General features: G+C 34.8%; 1 protein-coding gene across 1 annotated transcript in view; it reads left to right on the top strand.

The window, feature by feature from the left end:
• The window catches only part of LOC129801892 (sushi, von Willebrand factor type A, EGF and pentraxin domain-containing protein 1), a 114,695-nt gene that overhangs the window by 11,193 nt on the left and 85,270 nt on the right, over positions 1-18,232 (top strand). The window lies entirely within an intron of this gene.

Genomic DNA, 18,232 nt, shown 5'->3' with positions numbered 1-18,232 from the left:
AATAATTCCATGAAAGCATCTTTAGACAAAATAATCCTCGGAAATTGCATCGTGGATGCTTTTCTATTGTTTTGACTAAGAAAATCGAGGGAATTTTCTTTGATGAAATTACAAATGTGTATGCAGAAAATTTGTTGTGGTATGATTAAAGTGTTTTGGTAAATCCATGGAAGGTGTAAATTTCAAAAGCTGTCTGAAAATCCAACAACATGTTTATTCAGGAGAGCTTAGCAGAATTGTTGTAGGCAGATTCCAAGAAAACGACAGCAGATGTTATTCTGGGACTGCCTTTGAGTAGACAAGATACTAAAAAACACTTCACTAAATCCTGTCCATTAAATCAATCTAATCTGATTAAGGATATTCCGAAATATTGTGTCGATAATCCTCTTTTATCATGAAGGAAATACTTGGTCTGACAAAGCACTTTATCTTTGTGTAGAGGCTTCAGTGGAAGAGAGATGTTGAATATATGGTGCAGACTTTCCATAAAATTCCTATGCAACATTTTGCAAAATGAAAATGAAATATTCTAAGTTTTACCTTAATCTCATGCTTATAGAACTTTTCAGGAACTTTATACTTGTACGGCAAATTGCTATGTTTTAAAATTAATCAAACCCTATAGACTTTGAAGTGAAAATCTGTGAATAAATAAAAAAAAAAGAATTCTGGTACCCTTATCGTATTTCACTTTGAACTGAAATTAATCTCCATTTTGGGGTAGCTGTGAGAAAAAAGCTCCGATATAATTAGATTTCCTGTTCCTCTCTCCAATTTGCAAAATAATACCCACAAAATACACCATAAATCACCCTAAAGCTCACATACATACAAAATTTCCCCTTCCGGAAATTTGAGCAAATTTCTACTCAATTTCTCTCTTTTCCCGGTACACCTTCGTCTTTTCCAATTAATGCATGGCATTTAATTAAAATTTAATCAGTATGATAATCCCCAGGGTGATTTCTTTCGCAATCCAACAAAAAGGTTCGCCATCAATACCCCAGGGAGACGTCCGCCGGATGAAAATTCAAATGAGATACCATGAAAAAATTATATTGCATTTTCGCGCCATACTGAGAAAATTTCTGCTGTAATTCGATATTTTGTGGCTGTTGCACTTTTCTGGGGCAGTTAGTTTTACAGTCATTCTCTTAGCTCTATAAAAAGGTCCTGGGAATTGGATATTATCTCAGGTACTCCCTAATATCCTCGTAACATATCCCTGGGGCTTCTTGAATTCTGGAGCTTACCCTAGAGAATTTCAATTTCAAAATGTGCATTTCGATGTGAAAATTGACCATATCGACAGCGTTAAATTTAAGGTGAGCGCTTTCAACTGCATGGTTTGTTGAAAATTTCCATTTATAGCTTTTCGTACTCTGACTTTTGATAAAGGGAATTGAATGAGAGGTGTTGCCACAGTAGGAATAAATAAGAATTCTCTTTCATCCACAAAAGCCATAATTACAAAATTATTCGCAATGCAATTCCAGAGTGAAAATTGCAATTTCACAGTTTCCAACCGAGACCCTTGTCTTCAGCAAATTTTTATTATGACTTTAATGAAATTGCAGAAATGTTGTATACCCTAGCCATCCAGAGTGTTGAAGTATTTTAATTAAATCTTCTACCACCCAGAGCGTTATAATATTCGTTTGTCCTAACAAAATGATTCAAAATGTATTTTCAAGGAATATTATCCCAATTCCCAATATGTTTGAATTATTCTATTTGCTGTAATTGATTCATGGGATGAATGCAGATGTTCTATTTGTTTTAATCATCAAATACTCTGGGGAATATCTCTTCAATCAACAAAATTTCCCACGACTAAAGAGCCTGTATATCGAATTATATTGAATTTCCAAGCTTAGTGTAGTAAATGGACAATCTTTCTGCCAGGGTGAAAAGTGCGCTGTGAATTGCTAAAAAGGAAAAGAGAAAAGCCAAAAAGGAGAGAGTCATAAAAGAGGCGAGAAAAGGCGCTCAAATGAGCCCCTAGAAACGTGCAGAAAGATGCACAATGGGGGTGCAGAGAGCAAAGTATCCAAACAGACAACCCTCATGACGAACACAAAAAAAAAAAGACAGAAGCATTTGCCCAAAAACTCAGGACATTGAGAATGCAGGAGCCAATGGAGACGTCGGGTGGGTTTATGATGTGGATCTCTTTGGGCAGACTAGGAAAAAAGAAACGATAGAGCTCCTGAAGCTCCTGTTAGGGAGCGCACTTTGAAGGGAAGTCGACAGCGCACAGGATAAATTTATTGTTTCGTGAACGGATGTTTTATCGCCTCTGAAATGTGGGGGGATTGTTTTTCTCCAACACTAGCAAAATTCCATCCCAATCCCTTGATATTGCCCACACCGAATTAAGTATTGTGTAGATAATAGATAAAGAATATTTGGTGTTTTTATTACTACATAGTGTAGTAGGATTATTGGGTCTAATATAGTACAGGGATGTAACCCTGCTTTTTGTAAGCTTTTCTTTAAACCTTTAGGAATTTAAAGATGGTCTTTAAAGACTATCTTCAAGTGCTAGAAATAAAGAAAAGCTAACGAAACCAGGAGTGTAAAGTCAATGGCGGAGTGCAAAGTCATTTGCATTTAGGGTAGTAGGAGGAAGAAGGCCTGTTCTGACGACGAAACTGTGAATCTATAATCTAGTAATACAACTAATACAAATAACTGCACAGTTGGAGTCATTTTGGTTAACTCTGGGCGGTGCATAAGGATTAATTTTAAAGGACTAATTTCTAATATCCATAGTCTAGAACACATACATCACTAATCTCTGCCACTATATGGCATGGTAAGGGTGAACGCCTGGGGAATTATCCCGAGATATGTATATAAGAATCGATCTCTTAGTCCAATAGACCAACATAAACAGCTTAACCAGGACGCCAATTCTGAAAGACTAGCGATTAAGAGTATTCTAGCATATTCTACCCTGGAGCCTGTATAACAGTTCTGCTACAGAAAGGGGTGGAAAAATTTATGGCCAGGACTTAGACTATGAGATGTAACCAGGGGCATGACATTTCCTATGTTTCCCATATGTTTCTAGCGCGCCGAAAAAACTTTTGAGTTTATTAGCTGTTTTCTGTCATTGTAGAATGAATTTGCAAAAAATACTAATACAAAATAAAAGCCAATTTACTACCGAAGAGACAACCGAAAACCCAAAATTGGCAACCTACGTAGTTTTGAAGATATCTCGTGAAATGTGTACGAAAACAGGGAAAAATTTACACTAAAACTGGTCGCATTTTTCAGGGCTAATGTCAGCCCCCTGGATGTAACCATTTGTGACACTGATGAATTACTCAAACGATTGTCTCGAAATATAAGTGGCAAAATCACACAATTTTATCATCTCTATGAAAAAATCACGCGATTTTTCGATTTTGCAAAAATCACGCGATTTTGTGATTTAGATACAAAAATCGCTCTGTCTTGCATTCTCCATTATCTTCATACAAAAATTGCGAGACTTCTGCAAAAATGTGAATTTACGATTTGTTAAAATGTTCCATATCTTTTCCACCTTGATCCTTTAAGGGCGGTTGGGTTGCCGGTGACACAAAAAAATATAATCGAAACTATATAAAAAAAACTATAATTGAAATTTATGTTTCTCTCTAAATATTCATAAAAAAAAATTTAGCCCTCAATTTTTAACTCCCTTATCCTTCAAGATTTAAATGAAAGCCAATTTAGTAAAAAAAAATTACCATACTATATTTCTATCACTAGAAAAAGCGTTTTTTTTATTTGTGCATTAGCTTTTAGAAAATCTCTAGCTTCTGCCAAATTGTCTTCCTCATTGCTGGAAAATTTATTTTTCGAGAATAATGCTCGACAATTAAAGGATACATTCAAAAGAAAACATACACATAAGCAGAAAGGTGACTTGGAAGTAATTTTAATGCTCGAGCTCCAAGAAAGAGCAATTATGCAATCCACTTCTTTTCCAAATGTCACCACTCTGGTTCTTAAACGATAAAAAATATCGACTTCCGGCGTTCGATGACCCCCCTATAAGCGGAAACTATTTACAGACGTTTTTCCTTTTTCTCTCATCCCCCCCTCCTTTCCAATCCCTTATTTCTTTCAAAACCATGTTTTCTTTTTTGGTTTTTCTGAAGATAGGCACAAGCTTTTTCAATGATTTTTGGATATGTTTTCTGCATAACCCGAAAAATCACCATTTTGAATTATTGAAGGTCAAACATAATTTATTTTAGAGGGCTCATTTTTTAACCAATTTGGTTAAATTTTGAATTGTTTAGAAAGGTTTTGAAATTTCGAAGTAATGTAATAGTCCAGCAGTAATCGTAATTAATTTGTATTTCTCGATTACCCCTTTTAATTTGTGCCTTAGCATGTTACTAATACCAAAAATATTCTAATATGAAGTCCAAATAACCGAGAACATGGAAAGTAGGCATCAGTACGGCTATTAATGTGTAAAGCGGCATTCAGACTAGAGGTTAGTCCAGTTCCCGAATGTCTTAAAATCCTAAATAGCAAGTAATTTTATTGCTTTTTGAGAGCCAATTGGCCATTAATCTTTAATAATTCAATCCTTAATTAAATTATTCCAAAAAATCGTGATTAATAAAAAATTAGAGCGGTTAAGCCATATGACTAAGCCTTAGGTCTGAAGCCCGTATAAGGTTCCGGTCTTTGTTATTTCTTGTTTTCCTAAACATTTGTCAGATACTAATCTTATAGATTGATGATTTTGTATCTATTTTTGTGGATGTTTTTATTTTTTAAAGGATTTTCAACATAGGGTACTGGTCAAAATAGGCCTGAAGGCCTAAGTCCTTGGTTAGGAGGTAGGTAAAGGGGGAAACAAAAAAAGGAAAGCAGGAATAGTTGTACAACCATGCCGGTGTCGGTTTATGTACTCATAGCTCAGGATCAACTGATGGCTGTCGGCTCAGAGCATTATACCATCGGAAGACATGATTGCTCTCTGCTTAAAGATTCACACCGTTCACCTCCCACTCAGATGGCTAACCCTAAGGACTGTACATTGTATACCCAATCGGTATATGGGAATTCATAGTAACGGCAGGAATTTTAGCCGCTGGTAAAATGCACGAGATTTACAAGATGACGTGATCGTCATTTGGATTTGACGTTTCTGTCCGCCATTTTGAATAACTGTTAAAACTTTAAACTTTTCCTATTAGGCTGAAATTTTAGTATGTTGTAGCTCATGTAACTACCTTTTCAAAATGTATCTTTGTTCCGACTTAGGTCGAGCAATTACCTAAATACAGAGGCTCAAAGTTTAAAATATTGAAATATTCATATTTTGGCGATCTTTATTTTCTAATCCTGAATTTTGAAACCTAAACGACTGCCTCAGTAACCATTAAAAATAGTTGAGACTTTCATTGTATATATTTATTTACTCTTACATAATAAAAAAATAAACGAAGAGTGCGTTTATTTATTAATTTTTCATTTTTTCATCTATGCAAAAACAGTATTTAGATCCTCAAATAAAATGTTGTTATAAAAAAAACATTAATTTTCTTTTTGTTTGTTTGTTAGGTCTCATCGCCTAACGATAGCGCTGTCTTTTTTGTGGTGGTTTCGATAAGAGAAGCTCCCCGTAGTTCTCTATTCATGAAAATGTCAAAATTTTGAACTTGGAGGCCCAGTAATCGCTTGATCGTACTTTATATATGTTCTGAAAAGGTCTTGACATCACCTAGAACATACTAAAATTTCACCTCAATCGGATGAGTTTTTTGTTTTGACAGTTTTTCAAAATGGCGGACAGAAACGTCAAATCAAGATGGCGACCATACCATCTTGTAGATGTCGCTCATTTTATTTTAATTTCCCAAAAAATTGGATAATTTATAGCCAAATACTTCTTTAATAAAGCCATTATATGCAATTTTATAACATAAATCATGCGTTCTTAAGAAGATAATAGTGGAAAAAAAGTATTTTAATAAAAATAATGAACCAAATCGAAGTGGATTATTCTAGCCAGATAAATTTAGAATAGATTTGGGCAATTTACTACTCTGAAATCGATTTTGGAATTCCACCTTCAGATAACTTTTTCACGGAGCCGTTTTTTGACAAAATACTTATATTAGCATTTCATTGACTAGTACTGAAACTGCAAGAATCTTTTTGAGGATCATTGTACCTTACTTGGTACATAACATATCCCTACACTGAGACAAAAAAAGAGGGTGCGATTACCTTTTTTTCCTCAGAACTTTAACACTTTTTAGGTATAAAAATACATCAACATTTTTAATGTTAATTTTACATCTTTTTAAGGGTAAAATTAACATGAAAAAGGGTAACTTTAACCCCAAATACACCTAAAAAGGGTAATATTTACACCGATTTTGGATAAATACTGCAGGGTAAAATTAACATTTCCGGAATGTTATTTTAACTTTTTCGGATTTCTATCAGTGTATATACTTTGACATGAGATATACCGGATTGGCGAACACTATCAATAAGTGCTAGAATTAATGAAAGTCTCACGAACAGCAGAGTGCAAAGTCATCCCCCGAGTGCAAAGTCACCCGCAACGACGGTATTTGAATAACTAAAGGAAATTACAAAAGCACTGCAGCTCTAACATTATTATTATGATTTTATTTAAAAGTAAAAGTAAGTGTTTCTGCAGGTTCTGACAAAAATTTCCAAATTGACTAAGAAACTATTTGGTTGTGTGCCAAAATAATGCAAATCAATTCAAACCATTCAAACTGTGGAATTTTATCTGATCTTAATGTTGTCAACTCTGCTTATGGAGCACTCTTTCGGGTGTTTTTCTGGGTGAATCAAGACGTGCCCGCATGGGAAAGTCTCTATCTCTTGTTCATGAGGTGAGGTCGTGTCGGGGAGGAGAAAACTGTGGTGGGATAGTGAGGAAAAAACCCTGTAACCCTCTCCGATCTCGTCTGTCTCACCCATTGATGTGAGGCTTTCACCAGACCACCAAACCTTTCCCCCCAAAAATATCCCCTTATGGTGGATGGGAGTTTTGTGGCGAGAATGAATTCACACCGTGAAATATTGTTAACATAAATTTAGTGCAAGTGACTTAACTGGAAGTTTGTTACATTTTTTATCTTGATGCTTTTTCAACCCATCCCAGGTGAATAATATTTCACTAAGAGACTTCATCCTTACCATGAGAGACTTTCCCTGGTAATTTCTATAAATTCAACCCCTTTCCTTAATGCCTCTCAATATATGTTTCTCAAGCGGAAAGTCAACGTGCACCATTCCGTGGAGGATTATCCATTTAGTTCTGAGAGGCATAGCCCCCCTTTCACCAAATTACCTCACTTTTACACTTTAGATAATGATCAAAATTTTACCACGTCCTCCCGCGCACGAACCCCTTTATCCGCCCTGTATTCTCCTTTTTCATGTGCTATCTAGCAGAACTTACGAGCACTGCTTATACTTATATGTTGAAAGTTATGATGAGCTTTCAGTGCAAAAAGAGGAGCTACTCTAAATTATGCAAAGGATTTTTTCGCAGATTTCTCTATGAGAGATGAGCTTTTGCAATTTGGAAATTTTTAATTTTTGATACTTTGCAATTTAATTATTCAATTTTTTTATTGGTAAAACAATTAATTAAAAATAGTAATTTAGACATTCAGAGTAAAAACATATCTATTTCCTTGCGCCTAAATATACAAATATCTTATTTTGTTAATAGTTTCGATAAACTTTCGAAAAGTTCTATACTTGCCTAAATCGAGAATATTCCTCAACAACTTTCTCGTAGGCCATTTTTGTAAATTTGAAAGTGAAAGTGATTTTCTAGTAAAAATCTAGGAACAGAGTTGACACGCTGTAGAATTAATGTAGCATTAGACTTCTTAGAACGATCTTCTTAGAACGATTTTATTAACCGAATGAAATTATTAACCGTTGGAAAGGTTTTGGAATTTCTGACAAGATTTAGCCAGTTCCAATTGCTAATAAACCGATTCATAACCGGTAAGTAATTTTTTTGATAAAATGAAGTGCATTACTCCTAAGCTGTCTTGAGTGATCTTTTGACTGATTCAATCTCTTCAATAAATCGGTTGAGAGCCGGTAAACGGTAAATTATGCGAAAGTACTTTTGAAGTATATCGTCTAACTAACGAGTTTGGCATTCTGCAAAACTAGGAGGCTTTGCCCCCATGTAACACAAGGCTTACTAAGTGACATGAAAACCTTATAAGGACGTCGTCACTACTTATCTACTGACCTGTTGAAGTCTGACTAGGAGAATTTATGTAACTAATACGTCAAGTCACGATATTAATTGTTACTACCTAAAATTTACTTCATTACGACGTGATGAAAATAGGAAATTTACATGTGGTAATCGAGAGGTCATAAATACGTAAATGTATGACGTACGCCATTTTGTGATTGAGTATGTTACTTAAGCATAGCGTAATTTTGACGTTGTTATTAGCAACGCTCTTTCCAATTTTCAATCGTGATTCAGAAAAATTATGTGAAAGTGTGCCAAATTTAAGTATATAGGGAATGTTTGTGGCAATAAGCGAACTCTTTGCACGAACTTTTCCTATGTACTGTATTGTTTAATGAATTTCTCGATTATATTAGCGTGATAATAAGTGTAGTTGGAATTACGTAATAATCAGGTAGTGCTATCTTGCAGTATTTACCTCAGTATTACCTAATATGACGTAATTTCGACGTAGTTATTACCAACGCTCATTGCATTTTTCAATCATGATTCTGGAAAATTATGTGAAAGTGTGCCAAATTTAAGTATACAGAGAATTTTTCTGGCAATAAGCAAATAATCTAACTGGATTTTTCCCCGAAATTTTACATAATTTTTCCTACTTTTAAAATTCATGGAAAAATTATTATGTTAGCCCGTGGTCTCAGTTACCAAATCACCTCAGTTACCTGACCAGATTTTGACCAATTTCCGACCAAGTCAATAAGTAATTCCGACCACATCATTAAGTCATTCTAACCTGTTTTGGTTACATGGGCCAGCCCTTTTTCTATTTATTTCCCAGATTCTGTTATATAAGCCCTTGACCTTCGAAACGCATCAATTCAATCTTCGTTAAATCTTAAACCACCAAGTACCAAATATTACGAGAGGTTATTACTAAGTTTCTAGTGAATTTATATGTATCCTATAAAAATATGCATTGGATAAAGATAACTTGGATAGGTCCCTTGCAATGTGTTGTGCAAATTGGGGTTCAAAAGGAAAATGAGAAAAAAAAGGGCTGAAATAGAATCGAATTTTGATTCGAAATTGCCTTCAAGTGTGAATCCCCAATTCTTTCAACTTTGAGCTGGTTGGTCAATAAAGGCATCTTTCCATGGCTCTTGAGGGATACTCTCTGACCGGCAATCGATTTATTCGACCAAATATCCGGGCCAATATGGAAGATTGCTTCTTCCTGTCGATTCCCCATCACAAATTGGCCTGGGTTTTTTTATTCGTCCTCTTTTGGCAATATGCCCCAAATTGTTTCGATAGCAACTCCATTGGAATTTGAGAGTGGCCCTTAAAGGAGAATCTTTGGTACATTTATGCGAATAAAAAAAAATGGGTTGAGGGGGATTGTTGCTGCCTTCAGGGGGGAAAATGTTAAATTGTAAAATTTGTATGTAATATTTGCAATTCCTCTCGCACAATTTCATCCACAAGATAAAATGGGTTTGAAGGTGGTTGGTTGGGGTAGAAGAAGGGGTTGAGTGGCACTTTTCCATCATGTTGGCGCTTTTGACGAGTATACAGCATCATCTTCATGGTGAATGCGAAACAAATGAGACAATGAGGAGCTTGAAGGAGAATAGTTTATCAAATTGTCCTCCCATTATCATCTTCGTGTCTTCCATGAGCTCCAACTACATGCTATTTTTGATGTGTTCCGCTTTGGTTAAAGGAAAGAAGAGGAAAGTTGCAATCATCTTGTTGTTTCATGAGCTTTTCATTATTATTCGGAGCTTCCTGTTTCTCATAAAATGTGTATGTTCTTTCTCCCATTCTTTCACCCATTTTGGCTCTTCCCCAACACTCAACAACAGAAGTATTCCATTAAACTGAGCACTTGTCAACTTTATCTTTCGCCCCAGTAACCCCCCCCCTAAAAACCCCATCTACAGGGCTGGCTCAGCCTCGCGTTTACCCATCGTTAGAGAAGTAAGGGCAGCATCTTGGAGGAAGAATGAAATATTGGAATTCGCAAAATGGAATCATCAATCAACTGGCGAATTGTATGAAAACTTTAAATTTCTCTCTGGGTGATTTTTCTTATCGTCAAAAATTTTGCCACCCTCTAAAGCTGCGCTTTCACGTTTGCACAAAAAAAAGGAAGGTTGAGCCCATAAAAAAGACACGTGACAAAGAGCCCTTGTGAGCTTTTTGCCAATTTCTTTGTTCAACATGCCATAGGATAATTTACAAAACACCAACTTTATTAGTTTTTCATCACTTTCACCACTTCGCTCTTCCAGTCAGCAAAAAGTTCTTTAAGATGAGAAATTAATGGAGTTACACTTTGAAAAATTGTACTGTGATACCCATTTCCGGAATATGATACGTTGTACCTACATTTTCAAATTATTTAAAAGGCTTGTCTTGTGTTGTTTCAATAAGGTAGTTTGTTAAATCATCTAATTTGTATCGTATAGAGAGAGTGAAACTCAACGAACTCAACCCTATTTAGGTGAGATTCTTAACAATCTCACCTACTATAATCCTAACAAAATTTCATGTCGTCCGATCGACCTCAAACTTGGCCAAAATGTGTTTCGCCACTTCCTGATCACGAATATATATGTGGCTATTTTACGTTCCCGGCCGGCCGGCCGGCCGCTCTTTGGAGCTTAATAGCTCCTAAACTAAAAAAGATATCGACTTGCGGTTTTCGGCAAAGGTTATATATCGGGTGAAAATTGCAACTTGGTGCATTGACCCCCCACCCCCCACCCCTCCTTCCGCCATTTTGAAGACCCACCTTTTTTTGTTTTCTCAATAGCTCCGCCCCTATGGTATTCAGCGGACTCAAATTTTAGTATGTTATAGCTGGGCCTTAGAGCTTTCCATCAATATCAAACTTAAGGTCCCCCGACCCCCCTGACCCGAGCTATAAGGGTCCAAAAAAAATTTCTTAAAATGCCCATAACTCCGGTTCTAATTGTCAGAATTTAAAAAGTGAGGGCTTTTTGGAAAGCTCTCGTGAAATGCCACTTCCCCTTCTAACATCGCAAGTTCATAAAACCACCGCTAGGGGCGCTTTTTTAAAAAGAAAATTTTTAAATCTTAAAAGTTAAATAACTCAAAAATTCCATTGTGCATCGGGCTGAAAATTTAGTATGTTGTAGCCGTTGATTATACCTATCAAACAAAAAAAACCTTAAGTCAATCTAAAACCCCTGACCCGAGCTATAAGGGGTCAAAGTTCGAACATTGACCGGCCTCTATCTCCGGTTCTAATTAACATAGCGACCTAAATTTTACCTTTTTGGTTTCGTCTCGATGAGCACTTTCAGATGGAAGTTCAAAAAGTCACCACAGGTGGCGCTGTGATAGCGTCAAAATTCATCGAAATTCAAAGTCACTTTTCTCAAAAACGGCATTGTGCAAGTTAATGAAATTTTAGTATGTTGTAGTCCAGTCTAGGACGTTTCCAAAATGGTGCGTATGCGCGCTGTGGTTAAAACTGAACCGGAGATATGAGGGGTCAAAGTTTACAAAATTCAAAAAATCATATCTCCGGTTCTATGTGACCGATTTTGATGAGTGAGGGCTTAAACGAAAGATCTCACCAAATGCTACAACTTTCTAGAATATTTGAACTTCGTGGGACCAACACCAGGGGCGCCACAGTCGAAAAACCAATTTCAATATCACATAACCTCAATTATCTCGACTGTCGCTGAACCGATTTTGATGATTACTTCAACATAATTGTAGAGGACATTTGTCTCTACATTTCGTCCATACACCATTTTCCGCTCAGACTACGCTATCACTCCGATTTTGCCGTTTAAGTGTGAAAAAAATGATTTTTCCCATAAAAACGCTTTGAAATCACTCAGATGCCAATTTGACTGCCTCTACTCCACCAAGACACTTAAAATAGGGTTTTAAATGGAAAGTCCCACAAAATACAACAATTCTTTGAAATAGTTGAAGCTCAACAAATGACTACTTGGGGCACTCTGGATGAAAAAACGAGTTAAGAAACAAAAAACCTCGCTTATCTTGGCTTCTGAGTAATCGATGAGATCAATGTTCTATGGGAAAATTATAGAGAACATTCTGGTCTACATTTCACCCATATATCACTTTTCTGTCAGTTCATTCAAATCCTTGATATTTTGGTTTAAATACAAAATTTGCATAATTTCACGAATTTGATTCAAGATAACTGAATGGCGTCTCCCAACTTCAGCTCTAAATCGAATTTGCATGCACTCCGAGTTAGCTCACGTTAAGAATCTCACCTACATAAGCCGGTTAGGATTATCTGTCCCTTCTTATTACTTACTTCATTAAATATTATACTGTTAATAGCTAAAAATTTTAAATCGATCTTTAGTGTAACATTACGATCGTGTATCATCAACATCATCAATAATGCTTGGATTGAAAACTCTCATTAAATACTTAAAAGCTACCACATTTTCCATGTTGTCGCATCCTTTGAGAAAATTAACAATATTTGCATATTTTCATTATATAAAATGATATTTTTTGTTAATAAATTGACCAATTACGAAAATTAGTTAAATTTTAATATATGTTGTTAAAATAATCCACGCATTTTGGCTTTTCTGATCCCTTTCATAATTATTCAACATTTCCCTAATTAATTTAAACGATAATAATATTTTGTGATATTTTTCCCGAATGAAAATTGTTTTTTTTTTTATACGATAAATGTTTGTTTACTAATCAAATTAAAACATTATTATTATTTACTTGTTTTGATGAGTTGGACCATTTTATTCATAATTTGCAGTATACAGGAAAAAAAACAAAGCATCTCATCTTTGCAGAGTGCTCGAACTCACGAGAAAGAGCTCTCCGTGTATTATCCTTTAGCATGGTTTTTGGGTGTATACTGGTTCACTACCGATTAAATTGATTCATAAATTACACTTACAGATACCTTAGCGATTAAGTCCAATGTAGCAAGATGGGATATTGCAATACTTTTAAAAAGAAATCGAAATTTAAGCGAATCGGTTGAAAAATATACACTGGTAAAAATAAAAGGATCAAATTGATCCTTTTGCAAAAGATGGATCAAATTAACTTGTTCTATTATGAGAAATGTGCATTCAATGTTCGAAATTTGATCCATCCTTTGCAAAAGGATCAAATTTGGATCAATTCTATCCTTTTATTATTACCAGTGTACCCTTCAAGTTGGTTTTTTGACTTTCGAAAATTCTATACCGAAATGTTTTTCAAACTTAAGTGTCCTAGGAAGAAATATTTACCATGACTACCTCCAAAACAAGGTCATTCAATGGGTCAAGTGGTATAGCACTCGCTCTATGATGCACGTGTCCCGGGTTCGAATCCTCTTTAGATCACCAGGAATTTTTCTGGCGTTAAAGGTGTTCGAAGTTCGAATTGCATCCAGTGAGCTTCACTGCACTTAATTCCACGGGGCATAAGACTGACAACCCCATCCCTGTATAAGAAAAAAATAATAATGGATGTCTCGAACTTCCCTTGTGGGAAGGCTTAGTTCCTCTACACTGAGAGAAATCCGAAAAAGGTTAAATAACATTCCGGAAATGTTTATTTTACCATGCAGTATTGATCCGAAATCAGTGTAAATATTATGCTTTTAGGTGTATTAGGGGTTAAAGTTACCCTTTTTCATGTAAATTTTACCATTAAAAAGGTGTAAAATTAACATTAAAAATTTTGATATATTTTTATATCCAAAAGGTGTTAAAGTTATGTGTAAAAAAAGTTAATCGCACCCCCGTTTTTCTCAGCGTATGGAACGTTGTGCCACCATCATTATTACCATTACACCATTTCATTATTACCTCCAAAAAATTTTAGAAACTCAAAAAATTGTTGGAATAATTTTGAAAATTAACCAAAAAACATGGTTTTGGAGATGAAGGAGGGGGTGGGGGACGAAAAAAAGAATATCCTTGATTATATTAACATATGGGAGATCATCGAAGTGTGTGGCCTGTAGCCTTGTCACAAACTTTATAATAAAAACATTTTTTGAAAAAATATTTGAAAAGACACAATAATTTTTGGTAGTCTACCGATTCTTTTCATTTAAGTCCGATGCACCCAGAAATCCAAATTTAAACAAATCGATAGAGAAATACAAATAAAATACTGTCTTTCATTTTTCGAGGACCCCCACAAAAATCAATATTATTTCTAAATGTTTTTCTCCTTCTCCTAAAGGTTCGGAAATTACTTTTTTGTCAGTGTTTTTTTAATTCTCCCAGACTTTATGCATTTTCACAATTAAGGATGTTTGATGGTAAAAGACAAACACTCTGAAGGGATCATATTCCAAACGATTTATTTAGATTCGGATTCTCTCGAAAGGCCCTGATCCTACCGGGCTTTTTATTGGATCTAATTAATAAAAAAATCATTTGTAGTACTGGTAGTACGAATAAAATTCTCTGAACATATTTTTAGAAATAAAATTTGTCCATATCAAAAAATAATGATTTCAAAGATAGTGAGTAGTCTGGGAAGAACAAAAGGGGGTATATCATCAAGTTGGAATTTTCACTCGATAAATTAATTATCTTTGTAGATAAACTCAAGTTTGTATGTTAGCTAGTTGTATCAGGCTTGAGTGCCAGAAAAGTTTCAGCTAATTTGGATGAAAGAGTTAAGAGAAATATGAAGCTCTTTGTCGAAGTTTCAGCCCATTCGTTTCACACAAAAATTCTTTAAACTTGCAGAAAGTGAGACTATCAAGGCCTTCATCTCGCATACTATACTTTTGCAGTCTTCTCTTCGACACTGACACTGAATAATTGAGAATCGTACAAGATAAAATTTTCAAGACAATTGCAATTTTCTTTCTCTCTGACATTTTGTTCATTGTCAGAAAAAAAATATTCTTCCCATCCACTTACCCTCCCTGGTGTTCATCCAATAGAACTTCTTCATCCAAATGAAGAAGTGTTATTGTGGAGCTGTACGAGACTGGAGTGTCAACATCCCTTATGCTGATTTTGTAAAGAAAACGGACCATTGCATTGGATGTTTTGTTAGAAGTGAGTAAAGGTAGATAGAACACGGACCATAAGAGTTGCTTCCAATCTAAACACTCTTTAGTGCTTACCATGGATTGTAGCACTCGCACAAAGTACATTGCATAGTTCTTAGAAAATAGCCAATCAGTCTTTCAATATACCTGATTGTATATACGAGAGGCTACCCTGTGGTGACTGAAATGTCACGCTAAATTATTGCCGGAAGTGCAAGTTGAGTGGCGGATAATCTTGAGGTGAGATGCACAATTGGAGGCAAGTGCAAGTGATTGAAGGTGAGTGGACCATTCTGCCACTCTTACCTCAACACCCAAACCATCTTCAATTGTCCAGCAGAATTGAAAGCTCTTCACAGGTCAAATAATTGCATGCAATTCTAGAACAGGACTCTTCACCACCTCTCTCTTTGAACTTTTCTCAAAGACAAACATACAATTTATAGATAAATAATGGAGGGATTTAATAGGAGTAACATTTCAATTCATTTAATGGGAAATAACAAAGATTGTATTAATTTAATATGCAAACTACACCTCTCATTTATTTATCACTGAAAGCTCAATTTAAAAATGTCTCGTTGAGCTAGTCGTGGATGTTGGATATGTAGCTTTTCACAAAATACTCCTTCCGTTTCGAAAAAAGTTGAGCGTTTGTTAGAATATTCTGTATGAAAAACATATGACTTTTTCTGCAGAGAGGGTGTATTATTTTAGCTGATTTAATAGTATCTACCTTTTCACAATATTATTGAGATCCTCAAAAACTTTATCTACTACAATGGACGCGAAAAATCATATCCCACGATTGGCCTTAAACTCTTCTAAAGTATTCTAAAGTCCTCATACATCTCAGATCACTTATCACAAATATAGGGGAAATGCTTCTAATTTTGTCCAGTTTCTTATTTTGGACACTTTGAGGATAACATTGGACACTAAAAATAAATTGATTAAAATGATGGATTTTTATTCCAATATTTGATGAATAATGAATTCTATCTAAATATTTGTTCTTTTTGGAATATTTTAACACTAAATACGTTAAAATTTGAATATGATTTGAGTTGAAATTGCTTTGTTGAAAATTCAGTGTGAGCAATTGCTTACGAGAAATATGACAGAACTTCGTGGCTTACTTCAGTCTTATTTAGTTTTGGTGAAGTACTAACAAAGTTTGTTCGCTGTTTTTGAGTGATATTATTGAATATTCATTGAATATTGTGTTGATTCACGTTACTGATGATTTGTACATTTGACCTGAAGTGAGATTTGCCTTGTGAATTATATTTTTCGTGTGAAAAATGGGAAATTTTTTAAGACATTCACCAGTGAGGTGATGATTCTTATTTTGGACAGATGTTTTTCTCACGAAATTTCGTGAAGTTTTAGCTTTTGTGATGACTAGGTTGGACAAATGCCTGGAGAAACAAAGGAGCATCATCTCTACGAAAGAGATGCAGTGAGAAATGCCCTGAAAGGCTCCCGGAAAGGGCAGGGAATGAGCGAATCCGCACGTACTTGGAGTACCGAAGTCAACTCACTTTAATGAATGATATGGAAAGTTTCCGGGCTTCTGTGACATTCTACGTTTCCCTTACATGAACAGGAAGAGGACTTGGTAAGATTGGTTCATAAAATGAAGAACAATGGGCATCCTGTTGAGGCGGATTATCTGTCCAAATTTACAGACAAGTTGTAAAAATTAATAAACAAGTTGTCCAAAATAAGAGTCAAATTCACCTCTACATATCAATTCATTTTTAAACGTATTAAAACTAATTTTAGTAAAAATGAGATGATAAATAGCTTGCCAAGTTTCTAAACAATCCTTCTGAAAAGAGAGTAACAAGAAAAGTCAATTAGTATTGAAAATATGGCACTTCAAACTTAGGATATCGATGCTTATATGCAGACTGTCCAAAATTATAAGCACTTCCCCTATATAAAATTTAGACAATAACCGATAAATATTTTCAAAAACTAATTCTTAATAGACTAGCCAAGTAGCAAAAACGAATCCTAAAAACGTAAATTTAAAAGAATTACCTGTATTGCAATGCCAAAAAGGGTTTTTCTTTTGTTATTGCTTAAATCGATACATAAAGGACCTAAGGATATAACATAAAGTGCCCTGTATCAAATGATTCCTCAACTCGGCCAATGGGGTTATTTATTCAATTCAATTAGATTTGCTAAAATAAGGTCTAACCGGTGTAACATTAAAAGGTCTATTAAATACATAATGCAAATCAGTGAAAATTTCATAGAAATTGACTATAAACCCGTTAAAAAATTGAATAAATAATTTCTCCCGTCGAGTTGAGGGCACTACAAAATTTTCAGAAAACAGTTCGAAATATTTTCGGATTAATGTAATGGAAATGCCGAGTATAAAAAAAATATGAAACACTAGCCGTACTCACTATGGCGTTGTTATCTCGTAATCTCCGTAATCTGTTATCTTGTTATAATTTTTCAATTATAAAATACATTACGAGAACATAACGAGATAACGAAATAACGATATTACAAGATAACAGCGCCATAGTGAGTACGGCTACTATGTCTCTGTTTCTCATTTTTATAAATCTATAGCCGTACTCACTATGGCGTTGTTATCTCGTAATCTCCGTAATCCGTTATCTTGTTATAATTTTTCATATATAAAATACATTACGAGAACATAACGAGATAACGAGATAACGATATTACAAGATAACAGCGCTATAGTGAGTACGGCTTATCAAACTGGTGAAAAAGATAACAAAAATAAAAAAAGCCTCATTAACCGACTCTAACGAATAAAGACTTATCGTAATTATTAGAAACCAATTTTTAAAATTTGTACAGCATGTCAAAGTCACAATTTAATCCCAAAAAATGTATTTAAAACAAATCCCTAAACAACATTTCCTATTTCACGA

This window comes from Phlebotomus papatasi, chromosome 2 (assembly GCF_024763615.1).
Source record: "Phlebotomus papatasi isolate M1 chromosome 2, Ppap_2.1, whole genome shotgun sequence".
NCBI classification, from domain to species: domain Eukaryota; kingdom Metazoa; phylum Arthropoda; class Insecta; order Diptera; family Psychodidae; genus Phlebotomus; species Phlebotomus papatasi.
The sequence above is the reverse complement of the archived record's forward strand: the minus strand, read 5'-3'. Positions and strand labels throughout refer to the sequence as shown.